Here is a 21,068-nt window from a genome sequence, read left to right as displayed (position 1 = left end):
TGCAGTGTAAATTTAATTAAAATAGCATTAGACAGAACAAAGTTAACTTCAGATAATAAACAGAGCAAATGGCTATAATAAATACAATTACCTATTACTGTTGTTTTACATCATCAAAAGACTTGCATCAATATTTTCTGAAAGATAAGTGCCTATAAAATTCAGGTGTAAAATATTTCCCCATGAGCTTTTAATGTTTCCTTATTTTCAGGATAAGAGTTGTGTTTTTAAATTTTTATTTAAAGGCTGAACTTCTTCAGTGTTATTTACAAAAAAAGATACTTTAATGATTAAATAAATCTGCATAACAGATGAATAAAAATAGGCCACTTGAGAAGATTTGAATTAAATTCCTTAAATTTGAAAAAGGCAGAAAAATCTGTTTTTAAACTTTCTAACAAGAGAGAATAAAAAATAAATGTAGTTAGCATAGAAAGTATGTGTGGGTATAATCGTTGGGTATGAAATAAATACATTTAACAACTCAGCTCATTTGTGCTCCCTAAGGGCAACACTAAAGCAATTTGACATAGCTGCAACATTACATCAACAAATGAATATAGCCAGAATTTAAGAGAAAAGGGGTGTATGGAAAGCTTTTGATGTTGATAAGTTTTGGTGTCTTTACCTTGATGATAGAACATAGCCTTCTAGGGTTATTTTAAATGCCATAGTTCTTTTAGTTCATAAGCAATTCTGGAAAAACTCCAAAGTAAGTAAATTAAAACATGTATAATGTCACTTCTTCTGGGTTTGAGCATTTCAGACTAGTGCTTTTGCTATTGCATAAAGTTTTGTTTATTTATTTTAGTTGAATATAGATAATTACATATCAGAATGCAAAAAGGTAGGCAGTTTGGCCATTTGGTTGTAACTATTATAGAAGTGAACTAAATTTCACCTTTCAGAACAGAATGCAAAACTCTTAGAGGAAAAGTAGCCTATTAAGTGTCTTAAAACGGTTCTTTTCACAGTTACTTTGGACAGCTGCAAACAGGAGAGATGAGTCATCATTTGGAGCTCTTGAGGTCATGGGAGGATTCCAGATACCCTTATCCAGTACACACTCAAAACATCCCAAGGTAGGGAACATATTCAATTTGGAAACATACTAGTATTATCAAAATATTTCTTTAACTATGTAAATTAAAACAGAAGTTACAGTATTAATCATTACATAGCATTATAAAACTAAAGGTTTCAACATGGTGGAGAGTGGAATAAGAAACCAGGGGTCTCTAGGAGAGGTTGGATCAGTGATAGAAACCTCCCAATGTTAAGAGAAGTCATACTGTCTTCCATAGGGAGTTATGTCTGTTTTAACTGCTGAAAATCCAATGCCTATTATGGTGACTGACACAGAGTAAGCACTCAAAAAATGTTTGCTTTTTGACACCATAACCTGCCATAATAAAATGGGATAATGGGCTAATGATCTCATGGATTCTCCTCCATGATATTTTGGTCGTGTTCCACATTTGCCAGGAGGAAGCTAAAACAATGGTTGGCAAGCTATAAAAGGAAAAGGCTGGATCCAGAACATGGACCTGGAGAAACTGAAGGAGGAAATAATAGTTAAAACGCCTTCAATTTCCAAGTAAAACTCTTTGTCCGGGAGACTGGACCTCTGTTATTTTCTTCTTTTCAGTTCAGAAACAGACCCTGAATAAGCTTCACTTGCTCATTGACAATTAAAACAACAATGATTATTACAAGAACATAGTGACAATTATCTCTGATTCTAACGCATAATATGTAGAATGAGCTCCTAAATCAGGTGGTATGACATACAGAAATCTTTCTATAATTGGATAGCTTTTTAGGCTTTCCTTCTAACTCCAGCTCCTGGGAAAGAGAACTCAAGAGTGCATAGAGCAGATATGAATAACATTTTGAAAATCTTACACATCTGGAGTTACTACCTTGCAAGCTTCTCAACTGCTTTTATTTACTTTTTTAATGATTGTTTAAAATATCTTATTAAATTTAAAACCCAGCATGTAACTGTTTCTCCATATATTATTCAGATGCTTATTTTTGAAAATATTCTTCATAATATGTAATGTACAATAATTATATTCCTTACATTTATTCTGTAACTATTTATTTTATAAAAAAAGTATATAAATTAACTTGTTCGTATCCAAATTTAAAAATAAAATTAATGTAAATGTAATGTGCATGTCACTAAAATGAGATGTTCTTAGCTGTTAATAGAAAATAAAACCACATGGAAAACGAACTTTTTCACTTAGAAATACATAACATATAGCTCGCTTAGTGGGATGAGTATTTTTCTTCCGTGATGTTCCAAGTCATGTTAGCTGTTTGACCTCACTGGTTTGTTTTGAGCTTTACTGAAAGAAAGAAAGAAGGAGAGAACAGCAAACTCTGAATTTAGATACAGACTCCTCTGAGACATCTCTCCTTTAAAATAGAAAATGGCATGGGATTCTCATGCTTTATTCTACCTAGTTCTAAGCTCACTTAGTATACCTTTAAATTGACCTCTCTCTTTTATTATTATTATTATTACATTGAGGGAATCAACCTTTCACGGGCAATGTGAACTGGAAATTCAAATGAATTCAGTTGAATTCATCCTTAAGCCTTCTCTAACAGTGTTCTTTTAAAGGATCATTACCTGTTTCGAGTGCTTAATGACATCTGAAAGAACGTCCTTTAAAAATGTGCCCAGATTCAAATAGCTTGGAAGATTAGATTATGTCTCAGCTCAGCTACTTACTTGTGCAACTTTAGGCAAGTCAGTTTACTCTTCTCTGCCTTGGTTTCATCATGCAGCTGGGAAATGATTCTTGAGCCACAAGTATGATGGCTAGATGAGACTATATTTTGGAAAGTACTTTCTAAGCTCTGAAGATGTACACATGTATGACAGATACTCTTATTCATCTACTCAACAGACATCCCACCTCTCTTCTTTGCTAAAAGAATTTTAATTATGTTGTGCAAAGCAATGTACCCAGCCCCAGGAAATAACTTATTATTGTTCTAATCTAGTCATGGATAGATACTAATTTCTCAGCCTTGCTTGCACTGAAGGGTTTCCATGTTACTCTCTTCTGGCTGAATAAACAGAACAGAAAGTCTGCTAGCATGTTAATGGGAAAGATCTTTGCTCTCTAATGTGAGGTGAGAGAAGATAAGGTCCTTACTTTCCTAGTTAACCACTGCTTTCTGTCTTTGAATGAAGACATACAGTCCAAAGTCAATACCCTTACTAAGAAAGGGAGAGAAGTTAGTTGAAAGCTGTTGGGTCTTAGGTGAAGTCATTGAGGACCTGAAGAAAACCCAGCAATTTCCAACATCTACAATTAGTTTTAAGTGAGAAAGACAAAACTGTATTAGGTTAATACATATTACTTGAGATTTCTGTTATCTACTGCCAAATGCCTAAGACAGGTATTATTATGAATAGCCTTGTAGCAACTTCGGGAATGAGAAAATAGAAGCAAGATAGGTAGCTAGGGAATTTTAACCAAGAGTGCATGAATCTCTGGGTTCTATGAACTCTGTGGAATTGTGTGCTAACCTGTGTGTGCATATGTATACACTTCAGGAAATTGTTGAATTAATATTCAAATAGGTATGTGATCCAAAATATCTTCTCCCACCTGCTATATTGGTTGTGCCGGCACATGGAAGACACTCAATAAGTATTTGATGACTAAATGAATGAATAAATGAATAATGTCAACATTTTGCCTTTTATGTTCTGGATAGTTGCTAAAACGTTGAGATTTCAGGAATGCCAACTCATGCTCCCACTCCTCAAAAAGCCTGCATTCTCAAAGAAAAACAAGGAATAGAAAAGATTTCTTTTTTTTGTAGTGGTACTTGATGAGGTAGATTTGTGCAAAGATGCTGTAGAAGCAGGGCCCCGTGCCCCCACAAAAAAAGCACAATATACTTCATATACCCCAGACTTTTTCAGTGGTAAGAGGAAATCCACTCCAGAGAAATGACAAGAGTGTGAGTTTTGTTGAACTATGAAGAAGAATCCAATACACAATGTAGCAGGTTGAATAATGTTCCCCCCAAATTTATGCACATCAGGAATCTCGTAATGTGGCCTTATTTGTAATTAGTTAAGATGACATCATATTGGGTCCTAGAAGAAGTCGTAATTTCAATGACTGGTGTACTTACAAAGAGAAGAGAGGACACATAGAGAAACACACAGGAAAGAGGGCCATTAGAGAGGCAGGGATCAGAGTAATGCAGCTACAGGCCAAGCAATGCTAAGGATTACTGGCAACCACCAGAGCTAGAAGAGAGGAATAAAACAGATTTTCAAAGGCTCCAGAAGGAACTAACCCTGCTGGTGTCTTGATTTCAGACTTCTTCACTCCTGAACTGTGAAAGAATAAATTTCTGCTGTTTTAGGCCATTTAGTTTGCAGTAATTTGTTATGGCAGCCCTAGGAAACCAGTACAGATGTAGAGCCAACAGGAAAGCTCGGTAAAGTTCTCAAAAAGAAAAAAATTATGAGCTCAATTTAGAAAGTATTTCAAGATTTTTATATTACTTCATTCAAATTTAAAACAAAAAAATCCACAATACAATATCTCAAACCACTTCATATACTCTAGACTTTTTTTTAATGGTTATAAGAAATCCACACTAGAGTCAAAACCCAAAAACCAAAACAAATACTGCCAGAGTCTGAGCTTTGTTAAACTACAAGGAAGAGCTGAATACCAAGTGTTTCCATTCTTGCTGTTGAAGTACAAATTCAAGACTCAAGCTGATAACATTTATTAAAAAGCAAATTTTGTGCCTACTGTTGTCTAGAACCAGTCCTCCAGTATAATTTTGACTCCTCTGAGCAGTTCAGCGGTGAGAGGGGGCTTGAAAGATTTGCACTTTTAAAATAAAATAAAATAAAATTTGGGCAATAATTATTGATATTTCTAAGCATTTTTCAAGAAATAGATATATATACATCGCAGTGGATGTTTTTCTTCTGGTCAGCATTCATTACTCTCTCTTCTGGTAACCTCATTTTGATTTCCCTTTGTGGAACCACCATTCTCTCATGTTCACTAGACATGGTTTGGGGAATTCTGGTGTGCGCACATGCAAATAAGACAAATCTGGAACTTTTGCTGGAACTACCAGGAGAGAGACACTATTTTATGCTAAGGTTGCTAAAATTGATGGGCTAGGTGAGGCTAAGGGACAACCTGGCAATTCCTGGAAGTGGAGGAGTAAGAAGAAATGAAAAAGGGGCTCTCTTCTTTATCAAACATCTCTCATATCACAGGCAGTATGTGAAGTGTTTTACACAGAGTGTTTCATGTAATGTCACATAAATCCTGTAAAGCCAACGTTATCTCCCCCTTTTTCAGAGGAGACTTAAAGAGGTTAAGTGACTTGTCTAAGATTACAGTGTGTCAAAGCAAGAATTTGAACTCAGGTCTGTGAGATATGGAAATGGGTTATATTTACCATTTCTTTCCAATCTGAGTATTCTGCTATCTTAAGAGTATACATATAAGTTTATGTATATGTTAAGGTTATCATGATGGGCTGAGATAAAATTACATATTATACGGTGGTTTTATATCATATTTTAGCAACTCCATCAATCCTGATAAGAAATCTGCTCTCTGGTCACAGAATGCTTTTGGCCATGGCCAAACTGGTGACCAAGAAATGTCTCCCTCTATGGTGTGCTGAGCCAAGTGGACATTGCTAGTCATCTTCCATGTAAGATTAATTGTGTAGCATAGAAGCTTATGACAACCACATTTGCGTTAAATGGAGGCAGCATCCATTCACTTGCTCAGGCCAAAAATGGGGTTCATCCTTAACCACCCTTCTTCTCTCATTGCCCATAGCCATTAACAAGTTATGTCTACTTTACATCCAAAATATATCCTGGATCAATATTTCCCCATCTCCTCTGTCACCGTTCTAGTCACGTTACCATTTTCTGTTAGTACCACAAAGTTGTTTTCATGATCTTTTAAAAACAGAAATCAGAAGGTATCACTTCCCTGCTTAAAGTGCTTCAAATGGCTCTGTACTACAATTAGAATAAATTCCTAGCTTAGTACCATGCCTATGAGACTCTAGTATCTTCCTTCTACCTACACCTAAACTCATTCCCTACTATTGTCCTCTCTCCTGCACTCTAGCAATCCTAACCTTTACAAAAATATATTATTTCTTAAGCACACTGAGGCTATCTGTTTCAGGGATTTTACATACTGTTTTGTCTTCTTGAAATCCTCTACTTCTGTGTCTTTGCACAGCTAATGCCTACTCATCATTTAGTTGTCATCTCAGTCACCCCCCCACAGAGGACTTTTTGAGCATCCTACCTAAAGTAGCACCTGATGTTAGTCACTTTTCTCCCATTAGTCCGTTTTAATTTCTTCATAGAATTTGTAACTAATTGAAATTATCTTATTTATGCATTTATTTACATTTTTATCTTATCTTCCTTACCTTCCACTTACTCAAGCTCTGTAACTTAAAGCCCCATGAAATGCAGGGACTGTTTCTGCCTTGTGCATACAATAGTGTCTGGCATGCAGTATGTGCCCAGTAATAATTGTTGAATGAATGAACCAGAGTTGGAATAAAAATTAATGAACCCAGTATGAAAAGTTGTCATAAATCCATTTATTAGTATTTATTTTTCTGCTTTTATGTATTTATTTTTCTGCTTTGGATACAAGTGGGCAACCAGCCAACTGCGGGAGCTGCAAAGCCACTTCTACAAAGTGGACATGTTATTGGATGGGAAAAAGACAATTAAGTGTCATACTTGTGTAGTCCTCCCTCCTTGAACCCAAGCATTCAATATGAAAATCAAACAAGAAAGCTTTGTGTTTGAAAATGAATTCCCTGCAGTAGAGGTTAGCATGTTTTTGACATTTGTACCCAAATTCACTTTCCCAGAAATGAACAACCACCAAGGGTGAAGGATAAAGGGTAGTGTAATTTCCATCAATAGCAGACACCATACTTAATTTTATTTTTGGCTCAGAAACTCTGGTCAATTTTAGAACAATGCATCACATATACCCTGCCACCAAAAGAGTATATAGAGGAGAGAAATAAGTGTTTTATAAAGCCTAATATGCTGGGTTGTACCTTGCTATTTCCATAATGTCAGAGCACAATATTTCTCTATTTGTGGACTACAAATAAAACAGTTCTTCCATCAGCAAAATGAGATTATTCATTGTAAACAGGGATCATGTTCATGGAGACAAATAGCTCGAAGTAAATTATAGGTAAATGAATCTGTTATAGGTTAATAAACTACTAGTCTGTTGGTTGTAGTACAATATTTACCCCAACTACTTGTGGAGTTTTCCACAGAAATAATATCATGAGGCAATTAGATACATGGTTATACCAGTGCTGCCCAGTAGAAGTTTCGGTGATGCTGGAAATGTTCTATATCTGTGTTGTCCAAAATGGCAACCACTACACACATGTGCTTATTGAGCGCTTGAAATGTGGCTAGTATGACTGAGGAACTGAATTTTAAATTTTATTTATCTTTAATTAATTTTAATTTAAATAGCCACACGTAGCTACTGGCTTTCATGTTGGACAGCACGAGTAGATAACAATATCCTTAATGGAACTAACTATACATAGAGATCTGGACAGTATGAATTAAACTATCCAGAGAAATTCAGCGCCTAGCCAGAGATGATGCAGTTACCTTTCCCATAAAGCATTTGCCTTTTCACTGGTCTTCAAACCATTTTCTACCTTGGGTAAGACCTGTGAGATAATCAGGTGCACTGAAGTGGCAGTAGGGAGAGTTTGGGGACAGGAGGTCCTTTTAAGATTAGTGGAGTCATAGACTAGGGTACATTTACGTGATGTACTAACTTTAGAATCTAACCTCTCACACCAGCTAATAAATCTCTTAAAATAACTTGAGATAAGGGCGTAATGTTAAAACTGGTTAAACTGATGTGTAAGGACAAACACTTTGCCATCCCCGCTCACCCCAGCTTCCCTCTACAGATTTCATCATTGCATTTAAAGCAGAGAGGTATATAGAATTTCTTTTGTTCTTTCCTTAGTTCAATGTTTCTCAAATTTTAGTGTGCAAACAATTTTCTGGATTAAATGGGGTACACAGACTTTTGTGTACTGTATTTTCCAGGTAATTTCAGGGCAATTTTTACATAATTGATTTTGTCTTCTGTACTGACTTGACTAACTCCCGTGTGACTCGTCTACCTCTCTCAGTGCTTAGTCCTAGCTCTTTTATATAAAATTATTTTCACCCAAGGTTGTGAAGCAGATCAATTCAGTATTGCTTCAATTACATTTAAAGCTTTTAAAACATTCATACCTACAGTTGCCTAAATTTTCTAAGTATTTGCAAGCTCAAAGGCCTAATTGCTAAGAGCAGAGTTCGAAACAATCTAATACATTTCAAGCATCTGAATACTGAATGGTAATACCTATTTCTATATTTTTTTCATCTTTTCCAGGCCAACAGAAGCTTTACATTTTTAGAATCTTTTCAGAGTTAGAGTCAACTCATGAAAAAATATTGTTTGAGGTTTTAATTATAGGAAACTAAATATTCCCTTTTCCACTCTTAGAATTTTCTAGATAGGTTTCTTAATATCTTCTTACCTCGAAATCATATTAGATAGCTTCAGATTGTCCAACAATTAATGTCTTTATGTAAGTTAGTAAATTCCTGAGCATCATGCTAGAAACTGTTGTGGAAACAAAAGATATCTAATAGTATTATCAATATTCAGGTATTTTACAACATAGTTGTGGTCACAAGATAATCATAGGTGAAATAAATGTGAGTAACATTTTAGAGCTTGTTTTATAAGTTACTATTTTACAAGTCAACTTGTGTCAAAGTATTTAAATCAGTGGTTTCTGACAAGCATTGCATGTTGTGTAAAACCTATCACAGGTTGGCAAATAAATTGTGATCAACACATAAACTAGATTTGGTGCTTCTGAAACACACACGCACACACACAGGGTTTATGTTTTTCACGGGGAATGTTTTATTTTTATTCTTAGAGATGGAAGTTTATCAGGAACCTATATTTAGGAGAAATACCTGGGTAATTTATTAAGCAAGAATAGCCCAAGTCTTACCATCTTTATGAAACCAACAGTAATATTACAGTCCTATGTATTTAACGATGTCGGCATTTTAAAATTTGACACTGAGTCTTAAATTCTGTAATAGTGCGCTATGCAAATGTGCTCACTGTTTAACAAAAGCAAATCCTTTTTTATGTCTAGCTTCTATGACTAGACTGTAAGACGGGCAAGAGAAGGGACATAGTTCCTCACGTTCCTGCAGAATTCCAAGAAGAGTGAGCAAGTGATACAAATTGGGTCTTCCGTGTCCTTCTTTAAATTCCTTAGCTACCCTTTCAACTCATTTTCAAATAAAATTGAGTTTGCTCTCCTAATTTCTTAGTTTAGGTCCTTTTCCTGATTGCTTCACAATTCACTTCTGCAACTGTTTATTGAGTACAGCCACCTTGCTGGGTACTTAAAAACAGTCCTTGCCCTGAAAACGTTCATCATGTAGTTGAGTAATGTTATCCTCCCACTTATTCTTCTACAGTCTTATTTATCTTCTTTCCGACTTTGAGTTATAAGACTATCATAAATATTTATTGAGCACTTAGTAGAAGCTCAATAAATATTTATTTGAATAAAAGAAAACATAAATGTGCGGGGCACTGTGCTAGGCCCTGCATTTTAAAAGATCAGTGACTGGCTGAGTGTGAAGTGGAAACCTGGAGCTACAAAGCATATTAAGGAGCAAAAAACTAATTTTAAATTTGCTATAATATCAGAAAATATCATTTCCCCCTCCTTCCTAAAAAAGATGTCATCGTAAATCTAATTGAATGGAGCTTGGCTATGCTTTCAACAATCCTACTTTTACTCAGAAGAGAGGCTATATATCAGGTTATCAGGTTTAGCATCTAGAAATCAGATTGAACAAAATAATCACATCAGCATCTCCCATGTTCTTTTGGCCCAGATAACTGTTGCACAGTAAGGCATCCCTCAGTGTGGCCCTACTTGTGCAGAATTACTGCTCCTTGAGATAGATTTAACCTTGATTGCTGGGATAAGTGCACTGTTCAGCTGTTCCAAGGGAAATGCTCTTCCAAGGGAACAGGAGCAACAATGGCCTCTCTGTTGGCCGAGATAGTAGAAGATAAAGAGGACTTTATGGATTTTTTATATCTTTGGCATTTTTTTAGGCTAGGGGAAAATCCAGGTTCTCAATGAAAGAGAATGCTGTGGAATACAGACAAGTATGTTTCAGATATACCTACCCTTTTCCTACCTCTAAATAATCCCACGATATTTCATTTCTACAACTGTCCCATACATCTTTATTGAACTGTAATAAGGAGTCAAGCTTTGGGGATACAATCCTTCTTCTCAAGGAGTTCCTATTGTGCATGGAAGAAAATCACATGGAGCAGCATTACTGGTACCATAATTCAGATTCATGTAACTCAAAGGTGGAACTAGGCAACCCCTAGCAACTCTCTCATAGTCATTTGCATCCACTGACTTACATAAGGATAATCACTCAAATTGTGTCAATGACTAGGGTTCAAGCAGAACCCTAGTTTAACTGTTGTACTGTGGACTGGGAAGAGGGGAGACAATGGGATTCATATGGCAGAGGAGACATAAGAGAATATGTGGTCTGACTTAACTAGATTTCACAGCAGAACATTGTCTTCAGAAGCAAGCAGATTTTTGGACGTGTTATGGTGACTAATACTGCTCTGATCAAGAAAAATGATAAATGTTTTTTCATCTTGTGGGGGAAGTAGAGTTTGTTCATTAAAAGATCTTAATCATTTAGGGACATGTTGGTGCCCTGAGCACTTCACTGTGGGTAACTCATGGAGAGCATCTTTGTTTAAGTAGAGATTGTTGAATTGTTGTGGAATACAGGAATCGAAGCATGAAGGAGGTGCATCAGCAGCATCAAAATCCAGAAATTATTTTTAAGTGAATGTAAGTGCATGGAAACTTCAAAAATTACTTTGGACAGATTTTTAAAGGAATTCTGTATCCCGTGAGTAGAAAAGGGGGTTTGGAGCCAGTAGAAATTGAGTAGGATGTTCAAGAGCTAATGGGATGTGGGGACGTTAGGATAATACAGGAAAAATAAAGTATGACAGTTAATTGGTTGCATCCTTATCTTCACGTTCATACCTGTGAGTTCCTTTATTGTGAATTAGGCTAATCTGGGCCACTCAGGCCCCACTGTCTTCATTAGTAGTCTAATGACATTAGACATTCATTTTTGGCAGATGTGCTATAAATAATCTGAATCACTCCTGCTTTCCTGACCCACACCAAGAAACACAAAATATCCAAACACAGACCAATGGGATAGGACTTCAGATCCTGGAAGAGAATTTGAGGAATAATGAACAGGAAGACAACAGATACGAGTGACAGTGTTATACGAAGGAGAATCATGATAAAGGAAAGAGAGAGAAAGAGAGAGAGAACTAAAAAAAGGTTTTCTAAATGAATAATTCACTCGGCTCAGAAAAATTACATCCAGAAAACACCTTGGTCTGATAACAAATTCATGGTAGATGGGAAAAAACCCAACAAGAATAACAAGTAAAAGTTAATATTCTAATTTCTTTCAGTGATAGGATAAATTTACTATTTAACATATTTCACATGTCCTCCAAGAATATAGTGCTTTGTTTTCAAGTAGCATTTTGAGAAATATTTGGAAAATATCTGAAAGTATTAAGAAAAAATAAAAGTGACTATAATATTAAAGAATGTGTTTCTGCTACACAAATTTCTTGGTTCTTGAGGACCTACCAGGTTTTCCCCCAGTGGTCCTAAACTGAGGAATGCTTGTGCTTACTCTATCCTCTGTGGAGATATGGACTTTTTCATCTTTGTATATTAGCCACTTAATGCATCTTGGAAAATTAGTAAGCATTTCTTATTCAACAAACAGTTGATGAGAAAGTTTGCTACTAAAACTTTTTGGTACATCTATGTCTATTATTCTTAGAAACTCAGGGAAAAATACTTAAATCCCCTTCACTGTAAACTTGAAATTACTACTTTGGATATGTGTGTGTGTGCACGCGTGTACTTTCTAGGGTAGTGAATCTCAATCCTAGCAGCACATTGGTAGCACCTAGGGGGCTTTGAGATAATACCAGGGTCTGGGGCTTATCTCCAGAAAACCTTAACTTTTTGTTTGTTTGTTTGGGTTGGGGTCTAGACATGAGTAGTCTTAAAAAGCCTCCTCATTTTTTTTTTTCCCAAATACAGGACTTTATTAATAAAGTAATCATTATTATGATTTTTGGGAAAAAAAGTTTAAAAATGTTCAGTCTTCATGTTAATGTAGGTTAGGCCACCCAAAAGACAAAGCAAAGATAACATTAAGTCATGGTCGAGGGTTATACTTATGAGAAACAAATACAAGACTTATGGGACTTGATATGTAAAAACAACCAAAGTAAACTGTATTTCAAATTTGTTTATATAAAAACATGTTAAAGATCACTTTAAAATAGTGTCCATCTTTCCTTTAAATGGGAACAGACTAATCTGCAATCATGTACAAATATGATAAACTCAACTAACAGCTTGCTGAAGCTTTTAATACAAATACAATTCCTTGCTTCTTTATGCAACTCAACAAAATAATATAAAGTGAAGTCATCAGAAAAATATGGACCTTTCTGAATCTATATTGCATTTTTAATTTAAGTTGGAAAATACAGTTCAGATCATATGAAACACGTGAATTTCAGATTTACATATTAGCTGTATCTTACAGAATATTAGATACGGTCTTTATTTTGGCTGAAATGCAAAAATATGGTTAATTTCTCAATAACAGACTAGTTAAAAATACTTTCCATTGATAGCAGTGCTAGTCCTAGAACAAAACGTAAGCAAAACATATTTGTAAGTCATTTGTCTTTTCAGTGCCCCAAATATGCAGATCCTAACACTAAGCCCTGAAAACGCATCTGCTTTAAAGATGACTGAAGGGAAATCTTACATGACTGAAAACCTGAAAATCCTACAAACGGTCAAAATCTGCTTTTAATAGAAATAAAATTCAAGTAAACATTGCATATTTGATTTAAACTAAGTTAAATTGACTTATGGCACGTTGGATCATAACCACTAAATATGTAAAAGGATTTTAAAAAATCATCCATATGCAAAGATGAAACTATACTATGTAAGCAGTGCAAGTTTAGTGACCACCAAGATGTAGCTGCTCTTCGGTCTGGCACAGTGACAGTGGTCAGAGGCCTCAGGTACTGAATATTCAAGTAAGTTTGTACTCAGGTAAAACCAAGCTTCTTGTGTAATTTGTTTTTAATGGCAATGGCAAGACCTGAAATTCAACTTTATTTTCCTTAAATATTATCACAACTGTTCAAGTGTTTGAAGGAACAAAGACAGTACTAATAAATTTTGACAGGGCTTCATTTTGACCGTTTCTCCCCAAAGGTTGGCAGCACTAATCAATACCAGATGAAATACCAAAGAGGTAGCCTTTCCCTGATTCCCATACCACTTATAGGCCCTTGCCAAACAGTCTTTAATATGGACGACTAAACTAAGCCAAATATTATTTAGAACGTGGCAAATGTTGGCCATAAATTAATTAAACCAAAGGTAACTAAATTAAAAGCCTTCAGCTGAAAATTCCTGAAAAGACGTTTACTATGCTATTAAGATGATGTTAACAGATACTGAAAGAACTGAAAGAGACAAAAACACCACAAAAGCACCCAAATAGGTTAAAGGGAAAATTAAGTTTCCTCAGTTGTTAATGAGGTGCATGCAAATCCTTTGACCTGAATGTAGAAATACCCGCAAGAAGTACCAGGAGGACATTTCTGAAAGCAGTCACTTACGTTTAAACATTTACTATCGAGAAACACTGTTTTAGGGGAAAACAGTTTTCATTTAGCTTGCAATCCTTAAAACTTTCCTAGTGTTGATGAATTATATTTCTCTACACTTTACATTGTCAGAGACAAGGTAGAAAGAAGTCTCTGTATGATGAATGCCTATCTTAAACACATGCTATTTGTATGGAAGAATCTTTAAAGCCTATGAACATGGTCCACACTTAATTCCCATGGGTCAATGTCAGAATAGTCCTTAAGTATGTCTGTCTCAATCATTATTACCATGTGTTAGCTTGAAAAGTTATTGGAACGTAAGTTGGTTCCCATGAAACGTATCTTGATTTGACTATATTAAAGATTCATGTTTTAAAAAGTGATATTTCCATTTTATAATCAAGAAACTGAACGTAAAGCATATTGACTAGTGGCTAAATAATTCATCTGTTTAGACCCCACAAGGATTCACTAGAACTGCTTTAAGACCTACTTTGCTGGAGAGGAGCTAACTTCATAGTGACATAAACCAATAGGAGAGGCTGATATTGGGAGTGAATGTAGAATGTTAAGTAGAAAAGCAGATGGGTAATATAGGTGAGAACAGAAATTAAATGTCACAAAGCAAAACTTCCTAAGTTTAGAAACAGAAGCATTTACATTTAATATGATTTCTGCTTATGATTCTTAAATACTTTCCCTAATCACTTGTCTCTTAATACCTGATTGCACTTGACTTTTTAGTGCACCTTGGCTGATTAGCAAACTGTCTTCATCAGGAGGAAAATACGTGTGTTTTTCCGAGGAGAGGAGTTGCAAGAGCCTCTGAGAAAAAGAAAATATTGTTGCCGTGTTAATTTTCATGATAGAATGGTTGAAAAACAGTGTGGACCAACATGGTCAAATTCTTCTTAGGATTCAGTTGCCTCACTCCTTCCTGTTCTGCTGGGATTCCAAAGGTTTCTCAGTGACCTTTTCAATTTATTCTATTGGGATACTAGCCATTTATGAAAAAAAACACTTTGAAAGTAGCTTTCTACTGTAGCAGCAGGAATTCTAATCTCACTCAAGGTGTATAAAGTTCATGAAACTCTGCAGAGAAGGAGAGCACTCTTTCAGGAGAAGGAAGTCTCCCTGAAGAATCCCAAGCAATTTACCAATGTTTAATGAGCCTTTTACTGTGTTTTAAATAAACTCTGCTACTTTATTACTCTTAATCACAAATATGCATTAAAATTTATCTAAAAAGTCACAGGGGATGCCCTGGATTAGAAACAAGTTTTGAAGTTTAATAGACTGTGAGGTCCTTTATTGCACTAAAAATATTAAAATATAACATCTTTAAGGATCTAAATATTTGCTCATAGGGTGTAGTCCAGAAATACATTTTCAGATATTTCATGTGTTTTTAACTACTTTGTTTTTCAAACATTTAGAGGCATTGTATAGCTGGATTATTTTAGAGAAATCTCTGAAGGTGTATTTATATACGGGAAAAGATATCCCTACGCACACCACGCATAAACACACACACACATACCATGATACCATAGGGAGTTCTTCAATGTCCTGTAAAGTTCAAGAGAGTTGTTTTGTTGTTGTTGTCGTCGTGGTTGTTTTCTCCATGTTTTAGCAGTAAAATGATCTCTTCTGCAGTAGGTAGAGGAATAATCTGACAAATGGGAGGAGTTAGTGCATCGGGAATATTATGGCAAAAGAAGGTAGCCAACCTTAAATTTGAGTTTACGGTCAACTCACAAACACTTATCATTGCTTTCCAATGGTGAACTGTCACACTGGCGCCCACGTAACATTTCTCTGCCTAGAGATCTGTTTTCTCTTTCCTGTAGAATATCACAAATTGCTTCATCAAAAATTCCATTAGCCCTATGCATCTAGCATAGCTCTTATTGTACTGTAAACTTAGTTGCCTTTACTATTTTTATTAGTAGTGACTTGAGTTGAACAACCTAATTTGATTTAATTTTCAATTCCCAATTTGTATTACGTATTATCTGATACATTATAGGCAAGTACAATATAGGCTTACTGGTGTGAAAGCCGATTATTCTGTCTTCGTATTTGCAAGGAAAAGAAACTATGGATGATTTTAGTACAGAATAAATTTATCCAAGGATATCTGTAAGTTACAGGCCAGATATCCAATTATAGATTCTCTCCCTTGCTGCATATCTTCATTATGTATAATCTTTGGGGGACTTTTAAACAAAGTAACCTATGTTCAACCAGCCAAGAGATGGACATGAAACCCAAACTCAGGTTTTTCTCCTGAGAAATTGAATCCTGAGCAGTTCATGGAAGGATGGCCTAAAGTGATTATCCAATTGTTTCTGCTCCCTAGTTCCTCAAGCTTCTCTTGTGCCTGCCCTTTATGAAGTCTGGTGCTTCATATTTTTTTCTTTTTTATAATTCCCTATGTAAGTTTACTTTACCTCGCCAGAGTTGCTTTCTACTCATAGTTACCCAACAACCCTTTCCAAATGTAGATACAGTACATAAATATAAACCGTGATGAAGAAAAATATCACTGGTTTCTTAATCCCTTTGCTTCAACAAACAAAAAAAATGATAAACAAGTGAATACATGGATTACTTTTGCATGATCACGCAAAGCATTTTCATTCTGAAAGGTGACCTTTTATTTGTGAAAAACTAATCTTTTTGTTTTGCTCATCTGTGAATCTGGCTGACCTGATGCTGATGATTTTTTACTTTAGTTGATGTTAACTTTAAGTTCCTGGAAAATTACTACATGGGCTACTGAATTGTACTCTTGATAATCTAGGCCAAGTCTGTTTTTGAACAACTGTCTGATATATGATAAGCTCGGTGAGTCATTTAAAAAGAGGCAGCTGCTTAGAGTAAAACCAAACCAAAATTTGCTACAGTAAGGCCAAGTCTCCACATTCAAAAGCAAAGTGGAAGATCATTACAATAATTTATGTAGTTTATGTAGAACTTATTTTAAAAATATGGGATTGTGCTTTGTTTTCTCTGCCTTAATGTGCCATGAGGGATAAAATAAGACTTGTCACTATATTTCTCTGATTGTGAACGTGGAGGGTTAGATTAACTCAAAATCAAAAGAAACTTTCAGTTTCCAAATTAGTAGAGTTGGCTACTACCATATGTTCTAATTTCCTTTCAAGGAACACATTTCCTGCCATACTGAGTCTCGTTTCTCTATTTCTGTGGACAGGTAGTTTCATGTGTATAGTGCCTCCTAGAATCCAGTAACATGAATTAGCATGAAAAGAATGTTGGCTAGTTTGTTTTTTTGTTTTGTTTTGTTTTGTTTTTTGCGGTACACGGGCCTCTCACTGCTGTGGCCTCTTCCGTTGCGGAGTGCAGGCTCAGCGGCCATGGCTCACGGGCCTAGCCGCTCCGCGGCATGTGGGATCTTCCTGGACCGGGGCACGAACCCGTGTCCCCTGCATCGGCAGGTGGACTCTCAACCACTGCGCCACCAGGGAAGCCCTGTTGGCTAGTTTTGCAATGCATTTTACTTTTGTCTGTGAAGCCTGTGAGGTTTAATTTACATTCCCCTCGAAGTAGGTGGAATTGTAGTCATTATACAACGATTTCTGTATCTGTCCTAAGTTTTCTGATTTTCTTTGTGGCTTCCTTGGCTGCCTGAGGCTGGAATATGCCAGATTCATTTTGTTTCTAGGAAATGTCCCAGTCTCTTTCTCTCTCACTCTTCTTGGGAGTTCTTGTTCCTAGACTAGTTGGTATGTTTGTTTTGTTTGCCCTAGAGCGAAAGCGTGATATACTGCATTACCTATCAAACTAATTATACAGTGTTTAAAGCCTTCAGAAGAAATATCTTTAAAATATAGATGAGGACTATTATTAGGCCATTTAAAAAGTCCATTTTCCTAAATGTGAGCCATTATTTAGTCAGTTTGTTAAAGCATGAATTCCAGTATATGGTTGATGGATTGTTAGTGATTATTTGGCTTTCTTCCATCTGCCCAAAGAAAGATATATGAAGAAATTGAAAATGTCTGTGATACTTTTAAAAAGTTATTTAAGTGGGAATAGCTTATAAATTTACCAAACTATAAGGTCATTTTCGGATGGCTGTAAGTCCATGTCATTTTTATTCCATCTGTCATGAAACGTCCTTTGGATTGAATGTGGAAGATACTTATGGCTTTAAGCCATGTAGTAGCAATATCTTCAGTATTCTTTTTGAGCATTGGTTAAGACAGCAATGGAATTAATGAGCTTTTCACAAATTAATTGTACGTTGTATACTGTATAATTTATTTGTGGATTGGACTATGAGATAGTTGTATAAAGAGCTAATTAATTATCTGCTGAATTTATCTGTGCTTGAATGCTTTAATTCAGAATCCAAATATTTTTCCCTAGAGAGTAAAGTATATTTCTAAAATCAGTCAAATACTTGTATTTACAGAGGACATCTGCCTATTTGTATTGTTAATAGAGTAACTTCCTCAGATATATTTTTACGGATCTCTTGAAGGTTTCATTCCTGATTGTCCACTGAAGAAATATTTCCACATATTTATTTTGAATATACTGAATAGAGAGTTAGTGAAGAAACACAAGATACACATAAAATATGGAGGAATTACAGAGTTGAATTTTCTCATCGGAAACAGAAAATAAGTGGGTGAAGAAAGATGGATGATAGTTGGAAAGACAGATAGAGTAGGTAAAAACAGAAAGAGATAAGGTTTTTGTGTGGTGTGTGTATGTATGTATTTTCATAGTAATTTATAAAGTCAAAAAAATCATGCAATTTGGAACTCTTCCCTACTTCTTTTTCTATAAAAAGATGTGTCTGTGCATAAATTATGAAAGTATGATGAGAAAGTGGCATGTCTGCTTACCTAGATTGTCTTTATTTTCTGTTCTTTTAAGAGAAGAGGTAAAACGATCCAGTGCATAATGTGCCAACATCTGATTCCAGAATCCTTCAGGAATTTTGAAGACAAAGAAGACAAGGAAGGGATGATTACCTGAGCTGAGCTATATAATATTTAGGTATGTGAAGATTTACTATTGCTCGTGGCAATGCCATGCTTTGTATTTTTCAATACAGGGAGAAAGGTAAGCTAGTTTCTGTATATCTCCATCTCGTGTCCTTTGTGCCTAATTATCTATTAGCAATTTTTTTCTCTCTTAGATCTGAAACCTCTCCTTCTGCCACTTTCTTCCTAAAAGAAAAATTTAAAGATGCTCAAATATCTGTCAACTTAAACAAATACATATTCATATTCATATATAATTTTCCCAATCTAATACCTCTTATTCACCAAACATTTAACACATGGTAATTTGTCTTCTGTACTTACCACTCCATTGAAAATGATCTCAAAAACCAAGATATGAACCATTCTCCCAATGTTAAATGCAGTGACCACTTTTCAGGCCTTATTTGACTTTTCTACACTGTTTGTCACTGTTGAGAACAAATACTTCCTCCTTGAAACACATTCTCTTGGCTCCTGTGACACTCGACTTGCTGTTCTTCTATCTCCTGCTGTGGATAATTCTTTGTTTCCTTTGACCCTGTTAGGGCCCTTTGACCATGTTAGTCTTTCCCTGGAGTCTGCATGAAGCCTGCTTTTCTCCAGTCTCTACATTTTCTAGGAAACTCCTTTACTCTCATGGCCTCAAACTCCAATATTATGCAGATGATTCACACATCTTCATCTCTAGGACTCTAGAGCCAAATCCCTAGTATTTACTCTCGGATATCTTTCTCTAAAATTTTACTTCCCTGCTTCCCGAGCCCCTCAAACCTGCTGCTCCTTTCGTATTTTCTCTTTCAGTAAGATTGTCTCATGCATACAGTTGGTGACAACTTGTACACATCCTTTGGTCTTATGTGGTACCTCGTCTTGGAACCTTTGCTGAGCCCCTGAATTTGAGTTATGTGCTCTCCTATGTGCTCCTATACACCCACACCAGCCTTTGCTGTCTAGTCTTATTTATCATGAAGCATGGTCTGCCTACCTCACTAGACATAAAACTGTGTGAGGGTCAGGACTTTATGGTGTTGTTCACAGACTTGTATTACCCTTGATAGTGTAAGAACTTACCACATAGTGGACTTCAAATATTTCCTCAATGAATGAATGAAAGAGAAACAAGAGATGGACCATTTACGGCAAGCCAGAAGGAAATCAGTCTTATCAATAGCAATGGGCCTTTTCCAGATGTTGATTGACATGTAGTATGTGAATTTCAGATCCTGCCAAAAAAGTATGGTCATCAAGGATCGTTTTACTTGCCACATTTTCTTAATTGCATACATTGGAACACAAATAAAAGTGACTAAAACTGAAACCAAACTCAATTAAGCAAAATAAGAGTCTTTATTGCCTCTAGTCACTGAAAAACTCCAGGTAGTACAGTAGTAGCTGGATCGAGGGGCTCATGTGATATCAAGAGCCATTTCTCTCTCTGTCTTTTAGCTTCCTTTTGTGTTGGCTTCACACTCAGGCAAATCACTCTCCAAGCTCTAGGTCTAATTTAGAGTCTCTCTTCTTCATGGCAACAAATGTTTTGGAATTGAACTTCATTAGTCTGAGTTGGATTGTTTCTGTACCTGAACTAACCATTTATACTAGGGGATCATTTATGCTCTGATTTACAAACCTTGGTCACATACTATCTCCTTGAACAAGAGGTACTGTCAGATAAATTAAGTTACATGAACTGAGGGTGGGGGAGATGATTCTCAAATAAAATACATTCTATTACCAGTAGCAGTGGGAATGGATTCTGAGCAGGCAAAACTGGAAAATTAGGTACTTGAAAATGGTGGTACCAGCTATGTTCTTGATTATAATGTCCTATACGGGGGAAATTTTAAAATCTCCTAAAGCTGATGCATACTTTTTTTTTTTTTATACAGCAGGTTCTTGTTAGTCATCAATTTTATACACATCAGTGTATACATGTCCATCCCAATCACCCAGTTCATCACACCACCACCCACACCCCCTACCGCTTTCCCTCCTTGGTGTCCATACGTTTGTTCTCTACGTCTTTGTCTCAATTTCTGCCCGGCAAACCGGTTCATCGGTACCATTTTTCTAGGTTCTACATATATGCGCTAAT

General features: G+C 35.8%; 1 long non-coding RNA gene across 1 annotated transcript in view; it reads left to right on the top strand.

The window, feature by feature from the left end:
• The first annotated feature begins 995 nt into the window (after positions 1 to 995).
• Positions 996 to 21,068, top strand: part of LOC132597026 (uncharacterized) — a 256,998-nt gene continuing 236,925 nt past the window's right edge. Inside the window, exons 1-2 of the long non-coding RNA XR_009563318.1 lie at positions 996 to 1,082; positions 18,861 to 18,983. This is a non-coding gene — a long non-coding RNA (uncharacterized lncRNA). The remainder of the gene's footprint in view (positions 1,083 to 18,860; positions 18,984 to 21,068) is intronic.

This window comes from Globicephala melas, chromosome 3 (genome assembly GCF_963455315.2).
Source record: "Globicephala melas chromosome 3, mGloMel1.2, whole genome shotgun sequence".
Taxonomy (NCBI): Eukaryota; Metazoa; Chordata; class Mammalia; order Artiodactyla; family Delphinidae; genus Globicephala; species Globicephala melas.
This window is presented reverse-complemented; position numbering and strand designations above follow the sequence as displayed.